Below are 23,914 nucleotides of genomic sequence, written 5' to 3' on the forward strand. Positions count from 1 at the left end.
GTTTTTAAGAAGGACCCTAGTAAATTTTGCAAGTCAGTTCAGACTGTGCACATACTGCCAGTCAGCACAACCCGAGTCGAGTGTAGCAATGTAACGAACTCCTATCTCAACGACGGTCTGATTCATACTATTTACGGATTGTTATCCTCAGTTGCAACAGGGTGTAACATTACTGAGGCTCTCACCAATGGAGTATACCTTCCACTGACAGTTCAGACATTGGACTATTTGGAGTTGCGTATTATGGACCAGAATAATCAACTTGTTGACTTTGGCTGTGAGGAAATTATTTTAGATTACACCTAAGGCAGGATGGGCGTAAGGTATAAAATCAGAGCATGCAGTCCACAGCACACCACTTCGCTGGCGAACCGCAAAGTGATGACACATGCGGACAACGAGTTTCTTGAATCAGTTGGCTTGAAACCTCGCAATGACATCCTCACTCAGTATAACCAGTGCAGCAGAGTATGATGAGCAAATTATACGTCAGTAATACTTCTCGCATAAACCTTATGCATCAACCACTTTTAACAAGAATGATGAATGTCATCCAGCACCAAGACGCGCTGAGGCTTCAGTGCAAGAATTTCATATATTTGGAGGGATAATTCAAGGAAACCAACGGCATCGCCACAGTGGGATCCAAGCTTACATGTAACGCTTTAGCGTTACTGTTTCAAGAGATGCGATATGAACTTATTGGGCCTGAGATCGACCGTACACGCAATGTCAGTGTAACACCAACCCTTAAAAGATACGTCTCTGCATCACCCACCAATCTGAATGGTTTAGAATATGCAGGATGGCTCATAGACGAACTGACAGATAGAACAGTTGCAGGGTACAAACGATTTACTGCATGCATACCTCTAAAAGAGCTTAGGGGCTACTTTGAGGACAAGAAGCAGGTTATTATGAATGCTAGAGGGGAACTCATTCTGGTACGGAGTGCGACTGGTAATAACTCATACATCAAAGGAGCTCAAGGTCATATACTACTCTGCAGACACACACACTCTCTCACTCATTCTCTCCCTCTCCATCTATGATCGCAATAAGCGAGATAATGTGGAAAATGCCTCACATCAGTGTATCAAAGGAGGAGATTTTATAGCTTTTAAAAGTTCTGAATTCCGGTACATATCTATCACTAACATTCCATTCGTGGGAGGTTTTCGAGTACCCAGTGCTACCGACTGCAAGCAGACAAACACACTATTTAAACCTCTTCGCATCTAGAGACACCTAGATTCATCATACTTTCGTTTCAGACAGATAGAATGGGGAATATAACAAATCATTCCACTGTATTTGACAACTGCAAGTTGCCAGAGTCTACCTGAATTCAGAATTTTACCCATATGAAATTTTACACCTGGTGTAGGATGAAAATGGCTCTGAGCACTATGGGACTCAACTGCTGAGGTCATTAGTCCCCTATAACTTAGAACTAGTTAAACCTAACTAACCTAAGGACATCACAAACATCCATGCCCGAGGCAGGATTCGAACCTGCGACCGTAGCGGTCTTGCGGTTCCAGACTGTAGCGCCTTTAACCGCACGGCCACTTCGGCCGGCTAGGATGAAAATGTATACAGTCTAGCATATGACATGTATGCTAGGTTTCGTGCTTCTTACTATGAAAGTGCTGAAGAAGAAGGGTGTCTGCTCATTCCACGGATATTCAAGGAGCTGTAACCGACCATCGTAATAAACTGCTCAAAACAGAACGAGATAATTAAATCTGGACCTATAGAAGTACGAATTGAATTTCAGTCTTGGGCAAATTACTGGAACAAACTACAGTTCATGGTCTGGTTCTACATGACCATATGGTTAACTACAGCCAGCTCACCAGTGTTTTGCAACGAGCTGTGTAAATGAATAGATGCTGCACCATACCCAGAGAATTCCACAATGATGAGCGTAGACAGTTCATATTTAAATATGTTGCATTCGTAGCTTTCACAGAAGATGCCGGAATAATAGACATACTCAGCAAATATTGTATCACCGAGGTCGCTCAAGGATTGAAGTGCGCTAAAACACGGAAGAGTGCAAAGTGGTTATCACATTTCGATCATGAAATTCACTGGGATGATCCTAGCATACCCTATAAAGATATGGTGACGTCGCTTCGATAATTCGAACATACAGATACCATCATCTATATGAAAGGGAAGGAGGAGATCTCATGGATGCGTCGAATCTTCAAGTTTTCTGCAGTTCAAGACCTGGAATTCTACGGGTGTCCTGCTCTCCATCGACTCAAGAAGATGAGTGTGAAAATAGTGTTGCTGTGTCTCCTTATGAAAATGTAAAATTACTTTCACGTCGGATGAGAAGTAAATGAATTTTCACCTCTTAATACGTGTATGATTTCTCTTCACCCTGTTCCCACTTTGATAGTGCACAGTTTTGCCCAGCTGCTATGTCTAAGGTTTTCTTCAAGCACAAGAGATATAATCATAGACACTTTTGCTATATGTCTTTGGAAGCCTCCTTATCCCAAAGCCAATTCGTGCTGCTCGATAGTCGTGATCCAATAAAACCATTATATATATTTTGTTATCTATCATCTTAAACCGCACTTCTTTAATATCACTCATCTTCAAAAAACTAACGTCCTTTGTGTCAAGCACTTCCTTTATATGCACACAGTGTGATAGGGGATGGTTTTTTTGTAAATAATAAAAGCAAAGTCTTGTGGTAACGAATTTTTTTTCATTTATTCATTTGACAGACATACAATTTCATTTTTGAGATACAGTTCAGTTCTTGAGGTACAATTTGACTCTGATATTTCAATGAAGATATACTTTTAATTTACACGCTACAACAGCAAAATTGGTTGAGAATAATTTTTAAAATTTATGTTCCAGTAGCACTGGATGGGAATGTTTTTACATTTTTTTTAAATATACGCTAAAAACTAATGCGGAGACACTTTTCTTTACTACTACAACTAAATTCAAGAGTATCAATAGCGGAGGTTGAACAATAATTCTGATGGACTGTGTATACTTAGAAACTAATCAATCTTTGACAGCTAGCAGCAGGTGAAACTCGAAACCTATTCATGTGCGTCATGTAAATAGAATAGTTTGGCATCTCTATAGACACATTGGCAAAGTCCCCCATGGATCCATCGCTGAAAGACAAGAAGCATGTCAGCATCAATATATATATATATATATATATATATATATATATATATATATATATATATATATATATGGAATAGAACAAGGTTATCGGCCTTTTGAAAGACGAAGTGAATGGATTGCCGATTGTGGAGTTTGTAGGTCTGCAATCAAAAATGTATGTGTATCGCACAGTGGAAGGTGCCACACATATATATATATATATATATATATATTGACGGACATCATTTTGAGCATTTATTGCTTTAATGTGGTATTCACAGGTAATCACGCTGAAACAGCATGCGTTCTCAGAAATGATAAGTTCAAAAGGGTACATGTATCACATCGGAACAACCGAAATAAAATGTTCAAACGTACCTACGTTCTGTATTTTAATTTAAAAAACCTACCTGTTACCAACTGTGTGTCTAAAATTGTGAGCCATATGTTTGTGAGTATTACAGCGCCATCTATCACAAAGCGAAAAAAGTGGTCCAACTAAAACATTCATATTTCTTTACGTACTACACGAATACGCAATAAAAAATGGGGGTTCCTATTTTAAAAAACGCAGTTGATATCCGTTTGACTATCAATGGACCATACAAAAAGGTACAGCCAAACTTTCAGGAAACATTCCTCACACACAAAGAAAGAAAATATGTTATGTGGACATGTGTCCGAAAACGCTTACTTTCCATGTTAGAGCTCATTTTATTACTTCTCTTCAAATCACATTAATCATCGAATGGAAACACACAGCAACAGAGCGTACCAGCGTGACTTCAAACACTTTGTTACAGGAAATGATCAAAATGTCCTCCGCTAGCGTGGATACATGCATCCACCCTCCGTCGCATGGAATCCCTGATGCGCTGATGCAGCCCTGGAGAATGGCGTATTGTATCACAGCCGTCCACAATACGAGCACGAAGAGTCTCTACATTTGGTACCAGGGTTGCGTAGACAAGGCCTTTCAAATGCCCCCATAAATGAAAGTCAAGAGGGTTGAGGTCAGGAGAGCGTGGAGGCCATGGAATTGGTCCGCCTCTACCAATCCATCAGTCACCGAATCTGTTGTTGAGAAGCGTACGAACACTTCGACTGAAATGTGCAGGAGCTCCATCGTGCATGAACCACATGTTGTGTCGTACTTGTAAAGGCACATGTTCTAGCAGCACAGGTAGAGTATCCCATATGAAATCATGATAACGTGCTCCATTGAGCGTAGGTGGAAGAACATGGGACCCAATCAAGACATCACCAACAATGCCTGCCCAAACGTTCACAGAAAATCTGTGTTGATGACGTGATTGCACGATTGCGTGCGGATTCTTGTCAGCCCACACATGTTGATTGTGAAAATTTAGAATTTGATCACGTTGGAATGAAGCCTCATCCGCAAAGAGAACATTTGCACTGAAATGAGGATTGACACATTGTTGGATGAACCATTCGCAGAAGTGTACCCGTGGAGGCCAATCAGCTGCTGATAGTGCCTGCACACGCTGTACATGGTACGGAAACAACTGGTTCTCCCGTAGCACTCTCCATACAGTGACGTGGTCAACGTTACCTTGTACAGCAGCAACTTCTCTGACGCTAACATTAGGGTTATCGTCAACTGTACGAAGAATTGCCTCGTCCATTGCAGGTGTCCTCGTCGTTCTAGGTCTTCCCCAGTCGCGAGTCATAGGCTGGAATGTTCCGTGCTTCCTAAGACGCCGATCAATTGCTTCGAACGTCTTCCTGTCGGGACACCTTCGTTCTGGAAATCTGTCTCGATACAAACGTACCGCGCCACGACTATTGCCCCGTACATCTGACAACTCCGCATTTGTAAACATTGCACTGACTGCAAAACCACGTTCGTGATGAACACTAACCTGTTGATGCTACGTACTGATGTGCTTGATGCTAGTACTGTAGAGCAATGAGTCGCATGTCAACACAAGCACCGAAGTCAACATTACCTTCCTTCAATTGGGCCAACGGGGGTTGAATCGAGGAAGTACAGTACATACTGACGAAAGTAAAATGAGCTCTAACATGGAAATTAAGCGTTTCTGGACACATGTCCACATAACATCTTTTCTTTATTTGTGTGTGAGGACTGTTTCTTGAAAGTGTGGCCGTACCTTTTATATATATATATATATATATATATATATATATATATATATATATATATATATATATATATGATTTTTTCACACATTGTGCACATATATACACGTATATATAGTACACATACACATAAATAAAAAATATTTACATCACAAACCCAACCCCCTGCCCCCCCCCCCCCACACACACAAACAGACTTACTTACACGATGATAAAAAGGTCATATACTACTCTGCAGACACACACACTCTCTCTCTCTCATGCTCTCCCTCTCCATCAATCAGTCCTCCACCCCTTCTCTCGCTACAAATGAGTAGTGTCAGTACGGGAGAGTTCCAGTCCCGTCATCACAAAGGACTCTTCTATCGTTATGACGCCACAGACCGATTTTAGACTGCAGCACAGTGTGCACCTCGTGTCGATCGAATACTAGTCTGCCATATCATACGCGGTAGCTGCAGTGCAGCACCGCGAACACCTCTGTACAGGCACCACAAATACTCTTCAGTAGATAGGGCTCTCGATGCCATACTACGCATACCATTAGCCCGCCTCTGTGTGGCACCTTCCACTGTGCGATACACATACATTTTTGATTGCAGACCTACAAACTCCACAATCGGCAATCCATTCACTTCGTCTTTCAAAAGGCCGATAACCTTGTTCTGTGGAACAATTCTATAAGGATTGACCATTAATGAGACGGGTCGAATTCGTTACCGTGATACCTCATTACTTCATATGGATCACAGTTCTTCACCCAATAGATGAATCTATCTGTATCTATATAAAGTAATTTAGGATCTGCAGAATCAGTTTTCGCAAACTAAATGGTTCAAATGGCTCTGAGCACTATGGGACTCAACTGCTGTGGTCATCAATCCCCTAGAACTTAGAACTACTTAAACCTAACTAACCTAAGGACATCACACACATCCATGCCCGAGGCAGGATTCGAACCTGCGGCCGTAGCAGTCGCACGGTTCCGGACTGCGCGGCTAGAACCGCGAGACCACCGCGGCCGGCTTTCGCAAACTCATAATGAAAGTGGTACATGTGGGGTTTGGATAGGTCTAGTATACACATTCCCCTCTATAAATTGCTCTCTCAAAATATCATGTTCAACAACCCTTCTTTTTTCCTCCTTACTTATGGTACACATTATAACTTCAGAGAAACCCTCAATCTCATTATCTTTTCCTAGACTCTCCTGATCTGCCTCAAAATTATCCCGTAAATTCGTCACATCGTCGTCCTCATTAGCATCAAACATTCTTCCCAGCCTCTGAAGTAACGATATCAGAAGCTGCACCCTCCTCACAATTAAACACAAAACTTATTTCATCTCCATTAAATAAAATCTCTCGTATTTCCGCCGAATCACTACAGGCTTTATTACAGTTAAATTCATTGACATCCGCCGGTAACCTATAAGCCTATTTGCTTAATCTTACTTTAAATCCTTCGATATATTATAAAAATCACCATCAATAACTCCATCAGCCTCCTCCGATACATCACACAAATTGCCGCTCCTGCACTGCATCACATCAGAATTCACAGTACACTCGAATTTCGCCGAACTCTGATCTTCTTCTGTTTCCGTTGCTTTTCCTTTTGTCTTAGAGGCCTCCGTCGCTTAATGCTTTAACTTACTGCCTAACACATTATTTCCACATTCACATTTCTACTTACACTCACAATTCATGTTTCCATCAACATCCTTCATTTCACTTAGCACAATAGAACTATGTTAATCAGTAGCTTCAACCTTCGTAACTTCAGCACTTAAAGCATTTTTAGCCTTCCTTTAGCAGAAAATACCCACTTCCGCCTATATATAATAAATTTCATTACCAGCTAACGAGACTACTGCTATGCCGCCCTCACAAATATCTTAACACACTTCCGCCGATACACAACCATCCATATTTTTCTCACCTACATAGTTATAATTGTTGCTACTGACTAATGCCTCTTCATAATTCTTCATATATTTTACCTCCACCAAATTCAGATCCAACTTAGCCTCTCTTCTGGTCACGGAATTATCCATCAAACACACATTCAATCCACCATTCACTTCCCTTGCACCAAATAAAGTTTTCACCCCATATCACCATTATCAAATTCCTGTATATATTTTACAACATTTCTTGCTCCCTCTTAATGGTTGTGCCGCTTAAAAAATATTCTTAATTTTATTCTTACTTCTTATTACCTCTATTTCCACCATTTGTGGCTTTCCCGAATTTTCAATTTGCACAATTTTTTTTTAAATAACTTGTCCTTGTCAGCGCCAGTTTATTACGCCGCCTCCTGCCCTGAGATTTGGCGAGCTCGAGATTTTCAACCTCTTATTCTGCTGTTGAAAGTCATGAGGCAGCTGCCCCTTAAACTCCAGTTCCCGGTTTCCATTTCTCCTTTGAAAATTATTATTACCATTACAATTATGATTATTTTGGCTGTCATGCTAATGATTATTTTGATGATTATTGTTGTTCCCGTTCTGCTACTCACTTCTCTATCTACTGTTCCCATTAGGTGGCTTGAATTTCAGTGTTTCATCTGATTTTTGAACAAAACCTAAAAGTCCATCGTTAGAATGTGTCGGACTATGAAAAAGATCCCATTGTAAAAGTTCCAGGAAGCATCTCTTGAGCTTCATGATCTCTGTTAATAGTCCCAGCACAATGATATACATATGTCAACTTAGCCAGCTCATACACACAAAAATTCTGCATCGGCCGGTATCCGTGTTTGAAATTTACTGCATTTAGGAGCTCATGTAGAAGTCCCGTTTGCTTCAGTTCAGTTCAGAATTAATTCAGGAAACAACTCTCGTATACTTCATTGGTAGTAAATGAAGAACACATTAAATTTTCCAGTGACTGTGTGTTGCCCTCAAGAGGCCTTTTTGTGAATTTCATTTTAGCTTCTTCCAACATCCCTCACACAAAGACATCTCTACATGCAGCAATAAAATCAACTCGCTGGTATTTCCCATCATTTGCGAAACACTGTCGTTCCTGGATTAACCCATGGAACACCTATCACAGTAGTGGCCTGATTCACTTCTTTAGAATTTAATTTTGCCCGTGCATCTTGAATCTGCTGTTCCCACTGAAAAGCTTCGTTATTTATTCCTGATTCAAAATGTTGCCTATTTTTAACCACCTCTGTCTCACATTCTGCCTCTCTGCCTACCGAAGTCTTAACCTATTTAGTGGTCAATTCCTCAAGCTCATATTGCCTCTGCATGTAATTCTTTACCTCCCTGCCCAATTCGTTTTGCGTCTTTTCTAACTTGACCCTAAATCTTTTGCCATTATGTTGACTTGGTGTTAAGCACGCCAACCTCCTGAGAAATTTTGCCAACATCTGCCGTTATAGCCTCTAGTTTCGTATCTACCATCCCTCCAATCTGTGATTTAATTTTTTCCACCTCAGCTTTTACACTTTCTATATTCGTCTCTACTTTCCCAATTTTTGCCTCTACATTTTCTATTTTTGACCCTAGTTCTGTTTCAGAGCCCCTACAACAGAGTTCAAATTTGTCAGTCACTCTCTTAGCCATACTACTGAATCAACCACCTTACATCGCCCGTCTATGATTCTGGACATCTGTCCCGTTTATATCGTACCTGTCAACACTATCACGTTCAGATTTTGAGTTGGCACACTAACCTTATCTGGACCACACATTCTGGCATCTGGGTGATTGCTTAATCGTTGTAAGCTCCATCGCTGATAATGACCCCGCACATTCATACATATTCACACTTTCGACACATATATACTTCACTTGTCGGTCATGACCGTTGACCGCTGCTACTGCTTTGCTGCTGCTGCCGAAACTGTAGATGCTGCTGATGGCAATGTCAATGAACTCAATGTCATGCCTATGCTGCAGTGGCTGTTCCTGCTGCTCGGGCCTCCGTCAAAGTCACTGCCGTTGGTTGCACCAGACTGGAACTCTGCACACCTCTTCATAGCTTCTTCTTTTTTCTTTAAGTTATTCACTACTCCTAATTTCTGCTACAGATTTTCACACATATAAGTGCTGAAAAATCTTATGCTCGGAGTCGCCATGAAAACTGCCTATCATGCAACAGGTTTGTTACCTGGGTCACAGAATATTGTGAAGTGTTAGAGTTACAACTGCAGTTCTAAAGGGATTAGATTCATATCGTGGATAAGCCCCCAATTGGGACTTTATCTAGAGGATATTCTGCTGAGTAGCAGCTTCTCTAACCAGCAGACCACACGAGCAAACCAATTGTTTCTCTGCTTGCAGTTACTCATACCTTAGGTAATTGGGCAATGCACGGCTGTGTTTAAAAGAATAGCTCGAAAATTGTCTTCTTGAAGAACTTGCGTAAAAGTATCTTCTTGAAGACCTAACGTAAAAATACTCAAATGTTAAAATCTTGTAGCGATAATTCACTACCCTGAACCGGTTTATATCTTACGTAACAACACTACCACATTAAGATTTTGAACTAACTGGCCCACTAACCTCATCTGGGCCACACATTCTGGGTGACTGCTTAATCGTTGTAAGCTCCATCGCTTATAATGGCCCTGCAGATTCACACACTTTCACAATCAAATACCACATGTTATGACAGGCAGGTCAGCCTTCTTCCTGGACTTCCTCACAACATTTTCGATGTGTTTCTTCCAATTTAAGTTGTTCGTAATTGCCATTCCTAGGTATTTAGTGTAATTTACGGCCTTTAGATTTTACGGAGACGAAAATTTAATAGTCATTGGTGACTGGAATTCGATAGTAGGAAAAGGAAGAGAAGGAAACGTAGTAGGTGAATATGGATTGGGGGGAAGAAATTCAAGAGGAAGCCACCTGGTAGAATTTTGCACAGAGCACAACTTAATCATAGCTAACACTTGGTTCAAGAATCATAAAAGAAGGTTGTATACATGGAAGAAGCCTGGAGATACTGACAGGTTTCAGATAGATTATATAATGGTAAGACAGAGATTTAGGAACCAGGTTTTAAATTGTAAGACATTTCCAGGGGCTGATGTGGTTTCTGACCACAATCTATTGGTTATGAACTGTAGATTAAAACTGAATAAACCGCAAAAAGGTGGGAATTTAAGCAGATGGGACCTGGATAAACTGAAAGAACCAGAGGTTGTACAGAGTTTCAGAGAGAGCATAAGGGAACAATTGACAGGAATGGGGGAAAGAAATACAGTAGAAGAAGAATGGGTAGCTTTGAGGGATGAAGTAGTGAAGGCAGCAGAGATTAAAGTAGGTAAAAAGACGAGGGCTACTAGAAACCCTTGGGTAACAGAAGAAATATTGAACTTAACTGATGAAAGGAGAAAATATAAAAATGCAGTAAATGAAGCGGGCAAAAAGGAATACAAACGTCTCAAAAATGAGATCGACAGGAGGTGCAAAATGGCTAAGCAGGGATGGCTAGAGGTCGAATGTAAGGATGTAGAGGCTTATCTCACCAGGGGTAAGATATATACTGCCTACAGGAAAATTAAAGAGACCTTTGGAGAAAAGAGAACCACTTGTATGAATATCAGGAGCTCAGATGGAAACCCAGTTATAAGTAAAGAAGGGAAAGCAGAAAGGTGGAAGGAGTATATAGAGGGTCTCTACAAGGGCGATGTAGTTGAGGGCAATATTATGGAAATGGAAGAGGATGTAGATGGAGATGAAATGGGAGATACGATACTGCGTGAAGAGTTTGACAGAGCACTGAAAGACCTGAATCGAAACAAGGCCCTGGGAGCAGACAACATTCCATTAGAACTACTGACAGCCTTGGGAGAGCCAGTCCTGACAAAACTCTACAAGCTGGTGAGCAAAATGTATGAGACAGGCGGAATACCCTCAGACTTCAAGAAGAATATAATAATTCCAATCCCAAAGAAAGTAGGTGTTTACAGATGTGAAAATTACCGACCTATCAGTTTAATAAGTCACAGCTGCGAAATATTAACGCGAATTCTTTACAGACGAATGGAAAAACTGGTAGAAGCGGACCTCGGGGAAGATAAGTTTGGATTCCGTAGAAATATTAGAGGACGTGAGGCAATACTGACCCTACGACTTATCTTAGAAGCTAGATTAAGGAAAGGCAAATCTACGTTTCTAGCATTTGTAGACTTAGAGAAAGCTTTTGACAACGCTGACTGGCATACTCTCTTTCAAATTCTGTAGGTGACAGGGGTAAAATACAGGGAGCGAAAGGCTATTTACAACTTGTACAGAAACCAGATGGCAGTTATAAGAGTCGAGGGATACGAAAGGAAAGCAGTGGTTGGAAAGGGATTGAAACAGGGTTGTAGCCTCTCCCCGATGTTATTCAATCTGTATATTGAGCAAGCAGTGAAGGAAACAAAAGAAAATTTCGGTGTAGGTATTAAAATCCATGGAGAAGAAATAAAAACTTTGAGGTTCACCGATGACATTGTAATTCTGTCAGAGACAGCAAAGGACTTGCAAGAGCAGTTGAACGGAATGGATAGTGTCTTGAAAGGAGGATATAAGATGAACATCAACAAAAGCAAAACGAGGATAATGGAATGTAGTCGAATTAAGTCGGGTGATGCTGAGGGAATTTGATTAGGAAATGACACACTTAAAGTAGTAAAGGAGTTTTGCTATTTGGGGAGAAAAATAACTGATGATGGTCGAAGCAGAGAGGATATAAAATGTAGACTGGCAATGGCAAGGAAAGCGTTTCTGAAGAAGAGAAATTTGTTAACATCGAGTATAGATTTAAGTGTCAGGAAGTCATTTCTGGAAGTATTTGTATGGAGTGTAGCCATGTATGGAAGTGAAACATGGACGATAAATAGTCTGGATAAGAAGAGAATAGAAGCTTTTGAAATGTGGTGCTACAGAAGAATGCTGAAGATTAAATGGGTAGATCATATAACTAATGAGGAGGTATTGAATAGGATTGGGGAGAAGAGAAGTTTGTGGCACAACTTGACTAGAAGAAGGGATCGGTTGGTAGGACTTGTTCTGAGGCATCAAGGGATCACCAATTTAGTATTGGATGGCAGCGTGGAAGGTAAAAGTCGTAGAGAGAGACCAAGAGATGAATACACTAAGCAGATTCAGAAGCATGTAGGTTGCAGCAGTTACTGGGAGATGAAGAAGCTTGCACAGGATAGAGTAGCATGGAGAGCTGCATCAAACCAGTCTCAGGATTGAAGGCCACAACAACAACAACAACAACAGATTTTTACTGATTTATCGTGTAACCGAAGTTTAACGGATTCCTTTTAGCACTCATGTGGATGTCATCATACTTTTTGTTATTTACGATCAGATGCCAATTTTGGCACCATACAGTTATCTCTTCTAAATCATTTTGCAATTTGTTTAGATCTTCTGATGACTTATTTAATCCATAAACGGCAGCACCATCTGAAAACAACCTCATATGGCTGCTCATATTGTCTCCCAAATCGTTTGTATAGATACGGGACAGCAAAGGGCCTACAACAGGAAATTACGAATCCAGTCACATAACTGAGATAATATTCCAAAAGCACGGAATTCCACTACACGCCGCTTGTGTGGTTCAGTATCAAAAGCCTTCCGGAAATCCAGAAATCCGGAATCAATCTGAAATACCTTGTCAAGTGCACTCAACGTTTTATGCGAGTAAAGAGCTAGTTGTGTTTCACAAGAACGATGTTTTCTAAATCCATTTAACTGTGTATCAGTAGACCGTTTCCTTCGAGGTAAATAATAATGTTCTAACACAATATATGTTCCAAAATCCTGCTGCATATCGACGTTAATAATATGGGCCTGTAACTTAGTGGATTACTCCAACTACCTTTCTTGAATATTGGTGTGACATATGCAACTTTCCAGTCTTTAGGTACGGATCTCCCGTAGAGCGAATGGTTGTATATGATTGCTAAGTATGGAGCTATTGCATCAGCATACTCTGAAAGGAACCTAATTGGTGTACAGTCTGGACCAGAAGACTTGCTTTTATTAAGTGCTTTAAACTGTTTCGCTACTCCGAGGATATTTACTTCTACGTTACTCATGTTGGCAGTTGTTCTTGAGTAGAATTCTGAAATATTTACTTCGTCTTCTTTTGTGAAGTCATTTCGGAAGGTATTGTTTAGTAACTCTGCTTTGGCAGCACTGTCTTCGAAGGTATCTCCATTGCTATCTCGCAGAGAAGGCATTGATTGTGTCTTGCCGCCAGCGCACTTCACATACGACCAGAATCTCTTTGGATTTTCTGACAGGTTTTGAGACAAAGTTTCGTTGTGTAAACTATTATAAGCTTCTCGCATTGAAGTCCGCGCCAAGTTTCGAGCTTCTGTAAAGATCACCAGTCTTGGGGATTTTGCATCTGTTTAAATTTGGCATGTATGTTTCGTTGTATCTGCAACAGTATTCTGACCCGTTTTGTGTACCAAAGAGGGTCAGCTCCGTCGTTTGTTAATTTATTTGGTATAAATCTCTCAATTGCTGTCGATATTATTTCTTTGAGTTGATGCCACATCTGGTCTAAACTTACACTACTGACCATTAAAATTGCTACACCAAGAAGAAATGCAGATGATAACCGGGTATCCATTGGAAAAATATATTATACCAGAACTGACATGTGATTACATTTTCACGCAATTTAGGTGCATAGATCCTGAGAAATCAGTACCCAGAACACCAGAACAACCACCTCTGGCCGTAATAACGGCCTTGATACGCCTGGGCATTGAGTCAAACAGAGCTTCGATGGCTTGTACAGGTACAGCTGCCCATGCAGCTTCAACACGATACCACAGTTCATCAAGAGTAGTTACTGGCGTATTGTGACGAGCCAGTTGCTCGGCCACCATTGACCAGACGTCTTCAATTGGTGATATATCTGGAGAATGTGCTGGCCAGGCCAGCAGTCGAACATTTTCTGTATCCAGAAAGGCTCGTTCAGGACCTGCAACATGCGGTCGTGCATTATCCTGCTGAAATGTAGGGTTTCGCGGGGATCGAATGAAGGGTAGAGCCACGGGTCGTAACAGATCTGAAATGTAACGTCCACTGTTCAAAGTACCGTCAATGGGAACAAGAGGTGACCGAGACGTGTAACCAATGGCAACCCATGCCATCACGCCAGGTGATACGCCAGTATCGCGATGACGAATACACGCTTCGAATGTGCGTTCACAGCGATGTCGCCAAACACGGATGCGACCATCATGATGCTGTAAACATAACCTGGATTCATCCAAAAAAATGACGTTTTACCATTCGTGCACCCAGGTTCGTCGTTGAGTATACCATCGAAGGCGCTCCTGTCTGTGATACAGCGTCAATGGTAACCGCAGCCATGGTCTCCTAGCTGATAGTCCATGCTGCTGCAAACGTCGTCGAACTGTTCGTGCAGATGGTTGTTGTCTTGCAAACGTCCCTATCTGTTGACTCAGGGATCGAGACATGGCTGCACGATCCGTTACAGCCATGCGGATAAGATGCTGTCATCTCGACTGCTAGTGATACGAGGCCGTTGGGATCCAGCACGGCGTTCCGTATTACCCTCCTGAACCCACCGATTCCATATTCTGCTAACAGTCATTGGATCTCGACCAACGCGAGCAGCAATGTCGCGATACGATAAACCGCAATCGCGATATGCTACAATCCGACCTTTACGCATTTCTCCTCCTTACACGAGGCATCACAACAACGTTTCACCAGGCAACGCCGGTCAACTGCTGTTTGTGTACGAGAAATCGGTTGGAAACTTTCCTCATGTCAGCACGTTGTAGGTGTCGCCACGGGCGCCAGCCTTGTGTGAATGCTCTGAAAAGCTAATCATTTGCATATCACAGCATCTTCTTCCTGTCGGTTAAATTTCGCGTCTGTAGCTCGTCATCTTCGTGGTGTAGCAATTTTAATGGTCAGTAGTGTACTACACCCGCATATTCATATTGCAGATGTATTCTAATAACTTTTCGGTAGTGTACGAGAACTCGGAGTGGTCCCCAGTGAAATCTTCAAGGACAATCTTCAGTTATATCTTTTACAGTTTGCCCTGCAGCGCTGCCACAACCGCACTTGGGAGAAGCTGTTTTTCCCCATCCATACAGCGAGGCAGCACATTTGCCACACTTTATTCATATTCTACCTAGAACAGCCCATAGTTTTCTAGGCTTGTAGAATCCAAGTAGTATGGTGGTGAGGCAAGGCATACTGCAGGGGTGCCTATTTGGTCCAACTCGTCTTTCCAGTGATTGCTTAGGCTGAATCCATTTTCATCCGAAATTTTTGCACTCTTTAGGGGTGGATGTCTAGAGTGCAATCTGTTTCTCGCACTGTGAGGGATGTTTTGATGGATTTGTAGAAGAGATTTTTCCTCGATCTTTTTGAGTTCTCTAATGAGTGACTGCTCTCTTCGCAGATGGGAAGGAGCTATATTGATTAGCTTGAGTAGCCAGTAGTCTGAGGTTGCCTTTACTGTATCTGTTAGAAGGTACATAGTTCGATTGAGATGGACATCGGTGCAGCTAGTGTGAGTAGGCTGAGCTAAACCGGCATACGATATTCCGCTACTGTATAGACTAGACCTAAGATTCAACTTCGTAAGATGGTGTCTGAAGATCCCAATGAAGTTGCACCAAGTGTCTGCAGGATGTTGCTGCGAGTTCTTAATTTGGAAACTGTGTTCCACAGATGATTCTTGAACCTCAGTGATCTATCCAGGGTGACACCTAAATTTATGGATGTCGATTGTGGGACAGTAGATTGTTCTCAAAGCAAATATTGAGTTCTGTGTTGGTTAACTTGTTTCTGAGGTGTATTGCAGAGATATCCGTCTTTGAGGCACTAAATTGCAGTCTCTGTGGAGAAAGTATTTCCCAATAACTTTCAGGTCCTTCATCAATATGTCCTTTAGCCTCTATATCCTTAAAACTTACTGCCAAGACCCAATAGTCGACAGATACAAACTTCCGTGAGGTTGTTTCGGGCATATCAGCTATATACACGGACGGAAAAAAAGATTTACACTCTTTTAGAGGTTTCCAGTTCACTAAAGGTTAATTGTTGCAACAGTGCATGTGGAGTATATGAAATGATTACATTTACACGTCAGTAGCGGTTATGAGCTACCAGATATCGAGCCATGCTGAAACACCCACGTTAGTACGTGGTGCAGTCTTCATGGGCGGCAATGCAGGCGCTGACTCTGGCATCCAGATGATATTACAGATGGCGAATCCTATCCTGGGATACGCTGTGCCACACCCGCTCGACTTGTTCGCGTAGCTGTGCGGGAGATGCTGTTTGACGAGTCTCACGAGTCACTTCTCATCCCATCATATCCCACACGTGCTCGATTGAAGACAAATCCCTGGATCGTGCTGGCCACGGAAATTGCTGCACGTCTCGGAGAGCACGTTAAGTTTCGTGTGCGGTGTGTGGGGGAGCATTATCCAACTGGAACAACACATCACCTTCCAATAGCAAGAACGACAAAAGAATGAGCCTAACAATATTCTACATGTACCGAGTGCTGGTTAGCGCACCCTCCAGAAACACCAAAGGTGAACTAGAGTTGTAACTTATCGCACCCCAGATCATAAGTCCAGGTGTGGAGCAGACAACACTCACCAGGTCTATGTCGTACATGCAAACAACCATCATTTACGTGCAAGCAATATCTGGTTTCATGGCTGAAGAACGTGGATTCCATCATCCATGTGATCCTCTGACAGCACCAGTCGAGCCGTGAACGTCGATGCTGTGGCATGACTGGAAGACGGGCTAGAGGCGTTCGTGCTTGTAGTCCCAGTGCTAACAACCGGTTTGCAACAGTTCGTGTTGACATGTCTGGGCTTACGAGCCCTCTTATCTATGCTATGGTAGGTGTACAATCTGTCACTGCTGCCCTTAGAATACGACGATCATGGCGGGCGTCTGTGCTGCGTGGACGTCCAGAACCTCGGGTACAGGCATCAGAATGTTCACCTGACCACTGATACCAGCGTCTTTGCACATCTGACGCAACACGTCCAACTTGTGTGGCAGTTCTCTCAAAGGACCATCCCACCACTCGGAAGGCCACAATTTGACCCCTTTCAGAATCGCTCAGTCGGCTGTAGAGTGCAAGATTGCATCTCCGAGACATGGTTAGCTGCTTGCTTCACGTGTTTGCACCACACTGAGCCCTCTGGCTGTGAGCATTCCCTATTAAAGGGTAGACACTGATAGGGCACTGGTTGTTATGCCACTACGTTATCTGTTGGTGGACGACGTTGAAACCGTTATAAGTACATCTACTATCCCTCAGGTGGCATATGCCGTCATTGGATCACAATCGAAGTCGTCTTTCCAGATGAGCTAATTTTTTTTCCGGTAGAGTTTATAGGCTGAATAACGGGGGAACCAAAACAGGTGCTTGCTGGATGTCATTGTTCAGTTTAGTTTAGTTTGGGTGCTCAGTCTATTACCCCTGATCACTTGGAAGAATTGATTAGAAATTATGGCATTAATAATTTTGGTGGTAGTTCTGCATGATATTACTTTCATGAAATTAAGTATAATGCCCGGCCTCCAGACTGTGCCGTATGCTGCTGTAAGGTTGATAAATATAGATGATGTTTTCAGGTGTTTTTGGTAAACCGCTTCTATGAACGTTGTTAACGAGAGAATTTGACCTGAACAGCTTCGACAAGGGCGAAATCCCGCCTGTTCTATTGGAATAGGTTTAATTATCTCAGGGCTGATCCTGTTATCATTAATCTTCCCGAAAGTTTGCAAATCATGCTGCTTAGTGCAACTGGTCCATAGTTTTGTGGGGAATCATTTGTTTTTCCTGGTTTTAAGGTGGTGGTGATCTTAGCTCCCTTGACTTGGTGGAGAACACTACCTTTCTGGAAAGGTATCCATGACAAATCTGACAAGTCACATTCTTGTATAGTTACCGAAATCAATTAGGAACTCTTTATAGATGCTATTGAAACTAGGGTCTTTTCCTAATTTCATTTCTTGAAGATTTGCTGTGATTTCTTCCAAACTGAAGGGGACCCAGTAATTGGTTTGTGTGTTTCAGGATGCTTTTACTACTGTCCTGGGCTCTTTTTTAAACTTGTATGCTTGACGCTGTCAAGATATGATTAGTGACTTGATTTGGCGATATAAAGTCGCATACACGTTCCAGTAGGCTAGCACCCCCCACACTTCCTTAGCAAAGACTAAGCTGTCCTACCTGACTTTTTTAAAATCCAAGCTTTCAACGGTCCGACCCACTTCCCGCGTCTCGCAGTATCGATGCTGTGAATTAATTCATCCGCTATCTCTTTATCTCCACTTTGCTAAAATTGCTCGTACAAGTTCTCGCACTCGACGGTCCAACTAGCGATATATTCCTACCGGGAGTCTCTAGAAATTACTTCTTTTGCTGTACTGATAACTGTCTCAGTAAACCTTTGGTAGTTCTCACTTGGCGGTGTCCATCCCAGAGTGTCAATAAATGTTAAGAGACAGTTTACGTAGTTTCTGAGTATCCATATCTCAGTATTTTAATGCTGACTAAACGACGGCGCTCTCATTCCATCCCCATTTTAGTATCAAACGGATTCTTTTCGGTGAGCGGCTATAGTGACGTCTTTGGAGTCTTTGTTTTTGCTTTTCTTCCGCACTGCATTGGTATTTCAATGGAATCTGTTTCCACGGGCGTCCGCTAGTCTTGAATATCTTGGCACATGGAGGAGTCGGAGGGTCTTGCCGATATCGGAATCCATCTGTTCTCGAGTCGCTTCTTATTCCTGTTTCGCAGACGTATTTTCCGCTACAGGCAATAAGCTTCCGATTTCCGTTTCGTTTCCTGCTTGCTTGATGTCAGTAAGTCTTTCGTCATATTTGTTTTGTGTTTGCGACGGACACACGTCTGTTTCTGCACAAGCACTGCTTTCCTTTTTTTGGTTGTCAAGAGTTCGTCCTTGTCGTTCAGCTTGTTTTGTTTTGGAAACTAGCAGCGGCATTTACGGGATCAAATTGGCCTCTGAATGTTGCCCTACGGGAGCTGCCTGCAAGTTGCTCTGTGTGACGTCCTGTACTGCTGCCTCAGCTTCTGGTCCTGTAGTTTTTGAGGCGTTCGTTTCAGGTGCCGGTTTCGGACTTCCTTTCCATGCGATCTGTTCTAAATCAGGTATGTCCTCGTTCCTGCTGCTTCTATCACACGTTTGATGCCGCTTGTTTTTTTTAGCAGCTGAGCATCTGCTCCCGATCCTGACGGTAACGGAGGAAAACGAGCAGCTGGTAGTTTTGGTTCCTGTTATAATACGACACAAGAGCTTGATCCTTCCATATCTATCATTTGGTTCTCCGTCAGTAGTTTAGCTAACAGTTTTTTGCGTTTCTCTAATGAATCTTTCTAATTGAAAACTCCACTTTGGCATTTCGTTCTTTAACTGCCGTGTTCATTTCAGATAAAGCATGTTCCTATCTGTCCACTACATGCGCCTCGTATCCACAAAAAATTGGATGAGACGGAATATTCTGTCTGAATTGCATTTCAACTGATCTGATGCCGCTAAAACACTGCAATTTGTGTTGGGTAGACCAACGTTCGTTACGGATTTGTTTCATTTTTCCATACTTGGTTGAAACCTCTTTTAAACAACAGCTCACGGCCTCAGGAGGCAGGTTAAACATGCGTTCATTTTTGCACTCTATGTCAGCCTTTGAAATTATGTCAGGACTCACCGAGGCTTCACGGTGACGGAATTCAACTTTCTCTCCGTGATTTAGCTGTGTGCTTTCCAGCAATACATGGTTTAAGAATTTCACGAAAAGCAGTTGAGCTCCATGTCACAGTAAGCAGTGTGAACTTGATCTGATGTGATACTTGCGCGATCCAGTAGTGCACTGCTAATAAACTTGGTTGAACATTTCTTGTTGCTTGTCGAATTCGAAACTGAGTACGCATTTCCTCAGGGACATTATTGATATAATCACGAATAATAAGCGGCCGAAACCACTAATATGGAAGAACACAAAACACTATAACAGAAGGACAACGAGTAAACAACAAATGATTACCGAATACGGAGTCAACAAATATTATTCGTGGCTTGCAAACGCTAAGAAGGATTGGATGTACAGAATGTTAATATTTAAACTTTGGCTAGTTGAGATATCCCGCCCCCCCCCCCCCCCCCTCCAGCAAAAGCTAGTGATCGTATGACAATGAAACTTAGTGGAAACATTTGTAAGTACATGCGGAAGAGAACTAACGAATAAAGTGTGCTTCATCACTGCACAAAATGTTTCAAGGAGGCCACATGTTGTCAACTTCAACCCTTGCAAGAAACTTTGAGCAAATTCTACGGGAATGTCTGTGTCACGTGGCAAAAGTTGGTGAGGAACGTGAAGTTTGAACGGGTATCATTTTACATTTGTTCGTAACACTCTAAGAACGGTGGACCATAGAAGGTTCAGCTTGAAGGTCGCACATTGCATCCAGCATTCCCAGTCATGTCAACAGTAACTTCTTCAACAGTTTGTGGCGCAATCGGCCGTCGGCCTCTCCAAGGAGATATTCATAAATCGCCAATTAATTCGAACTTCCGAATCATGTTCTTCAACCCCAGTGCGAAAAGAGGACCTCTCCGTATTCCTTTAAGGCGTCTATTCTCGCGAAGAGCAGCTGCAGTACTGCTGTTATTTTCATAAAACTGCTCTCCTTGTCCAGACCCATGTTGACTGTCTGCAACTGCAATGCACACTGATTTTTGTGTTTCAACCCTACGTCGTCGTATCAATACCGGCACTACACTAATGTCACTAATAACGCAAACCCGCAGTGCACAGTGCACAGTCTGAACTTCATTCTTATAAAGTTTAATAATCATATGTTTAACAGTTTTCCCTCTACACTCGCTTATGTAGCAAAAGTATACTTACAACCACCCTGTATAACACGTCCGAGCTGTTTGATGTCCAATGTGGAACTTACCACTAAACAGACTACCACGTCATAATTCGAACTGGTTCCCACTGAAGGAGACCTACAGTTCAACATTGAATCCGAAACAAATTTCCTTTCGCGTAAATGTCCATGTCATTCAGGGATCAGTGCCAGGTTAAAATACAGAGTAAAACATCTGTGGTCCGACCGCTATTTGCTTCTGTGACTCTTCAGTATACAGGCAGGTGCTTTATGGCTATACGAGCAGCCACGACTCGTATTGTACTCAAGCTTCGCTGCCCTCTGGCATTGTTGCAGCTGTACCGCTAGATGGTAATGCCATCGTATTTACAGTGACGGTGGAGTTTAATTCGTCATAGTTCAGCCAATTTATACTAAATATTTATAAATTAATATACACGACATTCCTCATGAGTCACTCTGTCTATTAGTCAAAACCGAATCAAAACCCCTACAGTAATTCCTAAAATTATCTCGAACACATCGTCAGAAGCGAGCAGGGAACTTTAATTTATATACTTAGAGAAATGTAGAACATTCAAATCACAGTACAAGACATTAAACTTATCCTCCGGTCAAAACGCAATACATCCCACGGTCACGACTACATCACCTACTGCCAACTCAAAGAATGCCCCTCCTCCTCCTTCCTGACCGTCCTTGCCGATTTATAAAACGTCATCTTCTCCACCAGCTTCTATCCCGACCGTTGGAAGACTTCCCCGCGTCCTCTTGTTCCTCAAACCTCCCCGCGTCCTCATGTTCCTCAAACCCAACAAACCCCCTTGCTCTGCCTCTTCTTATCGTCCCATCTGCCTCACCTCTGTCTTCAGTAACGTATTTGAATCCACCCTCTCCCGTCGTATCCATCACCACCTTAATCAACACGACCTCTCCCCCTTACCCAGTGTGGCTTCCGCCCCTCCTTCTCCGCTGAAGACCAACTCCTTAACCTCATCCACCTTCTCTCCCTCCAACTTAACTCCCGTCGCTCCGCCATTTTTGTTTCCCTCGACCTCTGAAATGCTTACGACCGCATATGGCATCCTGGTCTCCTCTTTAAGCTCCAAACCAACGCCCTGCCTATCAATTTTGCCCTGCTGGTCGCTTCCTTCCTCTCACGCCGTCCTTCCTATGTCACCTTCCATGGTACCAACTCCCATATCTTTTATCCCACCGCCGGCGTCCTCCAAGGCTCCGTCGTCTCCCCTCTCCAATATCTCCTGTACACTTCTGATATGCCCAAGCCACCCCCACCTGTACACCTACTTTAATATGCTGATAACACTGCCTTCCTGGCTCCCTATCCTACCCTTCAACAGTCCCAACACACCCTCCAAACCCACCTTGACCAGTTCACCACTTGGTGCAACCAGTGGGTCCTTCATATGAACCCCTCCTAGACCCAAGCAATCATCATAGGCCGGACCACCCACTCCTTCCATCTCCATGATTTCTACCTAACAATTTATGGTCATCCCATCCAGCTCACCCCCACCCTGAGATACCTTGGCCTTACCCTTGACCGTCACCTCTCCTGGACCCCTTATCTCCTAACCATCCAACAGAAAGCCCATACCCACCTCCTGCCGGACATGGGGATTGCATCCTTCCACCATCCACCACACCTAGAAATCCCTCATCTGTCCTATCCTCTGTTATGCCAGCATTGCCAGGATCTCCACCCCACCCCCCTTCGCCTTGCCTTCCATATCCACCTTCTGTCTCCCACATGGCTCCTGTATGACCTCATCCCCTTCCCCACCTCCTCATTTTCCTCCAACGTATTCACATCCTTTACACTGTCTGTAGGCTTGATCCCCCCCCCCCTGGTGTCCTCCTTCCTTTCCACCCTCCATCCGTTGCTGTGCCTCTATTGCTGAATCCCCCCCTCTGTTCACCTCCACACCCTCTGTACCCTTCATCTGGACAGTTTACAGCACCTTCCCCTCCCAGATGATGAACTTCGCCATGACGTCTACCCTTCCTACCAACTGTAGCCTGGCCTTGTCCCCCAGCCCCAGGGCCCCCCTGTCTCCTCCCCTCCTTTCCCCAGAGTGGTCTTCCACCTCGCCCCCTCGGGTCTCTCTACTACCTCCTTGGCTGTTTTCCTCTCCTGTCCTATCCTCCCCAGCCCCTTCGTCGCTCCCCCCACCCCATTTCCCCTTCTCTCCCATGCCTCTAGCACCACCAATTCCCCTCCTTTCTTCCATTCTCCCTTGTATCCCTAACCCCGGCAAATCCTCCCAGTTTGTTCTTCGTCATCAGTGTGCTAGGTCAGTGTTGTGTTAGGTGTCGTTCTCCAGTGGCGTCAAGTGCTGTTCTTTTAATTGTGTGCTTGACTTGTACATAGTTTTGCTGTCTGTGATTGTTCTGAGGTATGCCACCTCTCACATGGCTGTTTTAATCATTCTGCAACTTTTATGCCCCAGCCATACTTCACCTTGTCTTCTTTCAATCCTTACTGTGTGTGGTTTTTTTGTGTTAACTACTTTTTCACATTTCTATCTCCATTTTTGCACTCACCCCATTTTTTGTGTGCTCTCTTCCATTATGTTCCTCCTTTTTATACCTATTTTCCGGCATATATTCTCCTTTATGTTGTTTTCAGTGTCTTCCTGTTATGTACTTAATGTCTCTCGGCTGAAGAGCAGAGCCTATGCCGCTGCCAGCCTGCCCCA

The 23,914-nt window shown here is 43.0% G+C and overlaps 1 protein-coding gene across 1 annotated transcript in view; it reads left to right on the plus strand.

Moving 5' to 3' along the window:
• Positions 1 to 23,914, plus strand: part of LOC126249302 (Down syndrome cell adhesion molecule homolog) — a 266,023-nt gene that overhangs the window by 75,669 nt on the left and 166,440 nt on the right. The window lies entirely within an intron of this gene.

The sequence above is a fragment of the Schistocerca nitens genome, chromosome 3 (genome assembly GCF_023898315.1).
Source record: "Schistocerca nitens isolate TAMUIC-IGC-003100 chromosome 3, iqSchNite1.1, whole genome shotgun sequence".
Taxonomy (NCBI): Eukaryota; Metazoa; Arthropoda; class Insecta; order Orthoptera; family Acrididae; genus Schistocerca; species Schistocerca nitens.